The sequence below is a fragment of the Pinus tabuliformis genome, chromosome 8 (genome assembly GCF_031772625.1).
Source record: "Pinus tabuliformis cultivar Carrire ecotype Pingquan chromosome 8, CPIR1, whole genome shotgun sequence".
Classification (NCBI taxonomy): Eukaryota; Viridiplantae; Streptophyta; class Pinopsida; order Pinales; family Pinaceae; genus Pinus; species Pinus tabuliformis.
In genome coordinates this window covers 1,563,402,345-1,563,405,589 of record NC_142294.1, presented here as the reverse complement: position 1 = coordinate 1,563,405,589, position 3,245 = coordinate 1,563,402,345, and the positions used below count along the sequence as shown (strand labels likewise).

At 31.3% G+C, this 3,245-nt stretch overlaps 1 non-coding gene across 1 annotated transcript; it reads left to right on the top strand.

Annotated features, from left to right (window-relative positions):
• The first annotated feature begins 2,586 nt into the window (after positions 1 to 2,586).
• Positions 2,587 to 2,659, top strand: TRNAA-AGC (transfer RNA alanine (anticodon AGC)). The gene has a single exon. It is a non-coding gene; the product is annotated as a tRNA-Ala (tRNA).
• The last annotated feature ends 586 nt before the right edge of the window (positions 2,660 to 3,245 follow it).

The window sequence follows — 3,245 nt, the reverse complement described above, 5'->3', positions numbered from 1 at the left end:
CTATTAATTAATTGAAACTTGTGATTCCTTCCTTTTTCGTTTACAGCAAAGAGTTCTTTTTTCCCTTTTTATAGTATTACATATGAGTTTTTCTACTCATATTAATATCTAATTTTATTTGCAGCTTTTATAACTTAATGGAAAATAATATTGAGATTTTAATTTTTGTATATATATAATGTATTTTAATAAAATAAATACTTATAAATTTTAGATAATCATTTTTTTTAATATCAAATTCAGATTCGAATTTAAACTTAAGAAACTACAAAGCAAAGCACACCAGCAGAATTAAAAAAAACAAAATCAAATGAATAAAACCCTTTAAAATTAACAATACAAGATTAAAACTGAACCACGGGAGTGAAATGCGGAGAAGGCCGACGTTAAGAAAAACAAAGTCGAAGATGATCGGCCATGTTCTATAGAACTTGGAACTCAAATTTGATAACTGTGATAACTGGTATTAGGTAAACCATCTGCTGCTGCTTGGAGTTTGGTAATTGAGACAGGTAAATGTCACTTGTAATATTATTATTATTTTTTTTAATTTTTTAATTCATTTTTATTCATTGGTTTTCATAGATGGATGAAATTTGATGGTCAAATGATTTATTATGAGATGATTTGATTATAAAATATTTTTAAAATTTTATAAAAATTTTAATTTTTTTAAAGAATTGTGAATACAAATTGAGGAAGTGTGAAAATAGTCTAATTTGATTTGAAATTCCAATAAGGTCCAAGAAGTATAGGTTATATTACTTTCTCTAATTTTATAAAAAGCAGTATATATATTACATATTATATATTCTGTACAATCGATATTACAAATGTTGTGTCACACTGACAACAACCCCAAATAATCAACAATGCATGCAAGCATCTGGTATATTCGGTCTCAATCATCCTGGACACAACATACCACATGTTTTGGCATGTAGCGCGATACGAACCCGAGTGGGGAGGGGAGGGCAATATTGCTCCGTCCCAACTATTCTGGACACAACATACTACATGCCTTGGCATGTAGTGCGATACAAGCCCATGCCTTGGCATGTAGCCCGATACGAACCGAGTGAGAAAAGCAATATTGCTCCGTCCCAACCACCCTGGACACAACGTACCATATGACTTTTGTTATTGTGTAAGAACTCAAAATTTACAAGCAGTAATCGTTCACATGTCAATTTAATGCCTTATGTTATTGTGTAAGAGCTCAAAATTTATAACCAGTAATAGTTCACATGTCAATTTAATATATGCATGTGAAATACAGATGTGCAAAACAAATATATACACATGTCAATTTAATGTATTCATGTGAATACAGATTTGCGAAACAAATATATACTCTAGGGTGTCAATTTTTGTTCCAGGTTGTCAAATTCTAAGCTTATTAAAAGTTAAGTTTATTATATTGTTGTTATTATCAATGTAGTCGTTTATTTATTATATGTTTTGTAGTATTTTTTATGTTAAATATTTATTAAATTATAAGTTTGATTGGTAAAAGTGTATCAAGTGTTTATTTGTTATATGTTTAGAAGTTTTTTTGTATATATATTTGTTAAATTATAAATTTGAGTTATGAAAACGTCTCTATTTTTAAAAATATGATAAATCTATATATGGTCAAAATACATTTTAATTAACAAAAAAATTAAAACTTAACCGCAAGTTATTTAACTGAATTGCAACCAAAATCAAAAGAAGACATATAATAATGAAAGAAACACTATTATCAATAACCTTTGTTAAAAAATAGAAAAAGCGAGCTTGGCCATCATTCAAATCATAACTCATTCTATTCATTCCTGTATTTGACACTGGCGGAATCGGAATCGAATGACAAAGTAGAGCAGGCATTTTTTTTCAGAGAGAAAAAGCAGAATATATTATATTAAGATCATATAATAATCAGAGTTACATGAGAAGCGGCATTGCCAAAAGAGCATATTCAAGGAGCATGGGATGAGAAGAGGATCCCCGAAAAAAGAGAAGGCATGTAACAGATGACATATAACAGAAAGAGCATGAAAGACATATAACAGAATATTCCGACAAGATAGAAAAACTGAGAGGAGCAGCACTAATCCTGGGGCAAAGCACCCGAGATCAGGGAGATAATGGAATTGAGCGGCAAGCTGTAACCCTGAAAAATACAACCGTTCCTCCATTTCCAGATGTGCCAGCATGTAAGAATGAAAAGGGCGCGCCAGGTGGGGCTTTGAGAGGCCCACCACAAGAGCAGGCATTATGTCCAATCATACAACTCTCTGTTCAAAGTTTTTCAGAAAATTCAATTCGTATTTTGTCAAATCACATAGATCTATGAATGGCGGAAAAAAGCCGACATTATGTCAAATCATACAATATTTGTTCATAAATCACCATCGAAAAGCCACTACTCATTTCGTAAATCGGGGAGGGAGGAACGATCCAATCCCAAAAGCAATCCTCATTAAAGGCGCACTAGCACTTCTATAATCCACGTCGGTTCAAATTTCAATGGATAATCGTTTTTGTTTACGGGGGTTCGACCCTCAACAACGACAAAATAATATTAGCTGGACTTACACAGATGGGGATGTAGCTCAGATGGTAGAGCGCTCGCTTAGCATGCGAGAGGTACGGGGATCGATACCCCGCATCTCCAGGCGGTGAGTGTTTTATTGAAAAGCCATGTTTTCGTGAGGATTTTTGGCTGGAAGTTCGCAATTGACCCTGTGTGACGGTTTAAGCTTATTCTCGGCTGCTGAAATTTCTGATTGCGTTCCCTCCGCCAAAGTAAATTTCTGATTGTGATTTTTTTAACATTGGGATATAAAAACATATGATTTAATGTAAATGTATAGCCTAAAAATTATATATATACATTGGGATATAAAAACATATGATTTAATGTAAATGTATAGCCTAAAAATTATATATATATAAATAATTCCTAACATTCATGGTTAATATGTGGATGATGTAATTTAGGATATGAATGTCTTTCATAGATTCAACAAACACGATATAAAATAGTCCAAAGAAAACATGAAGACGGCCCAGCGATAACATGGCACAAAGTGATAGAGAGGAGAGGATGATTTATCACCTTTTTTTTATTAATAACTTAACATTATTATTATTATTTCCTGACTTCTTATTATTATATATATTTATGATTAAGTTATATATTTATATTAAATTTTGAATTAAGAAATAAAATAGATTAAATTTTTAATATATATATTTAA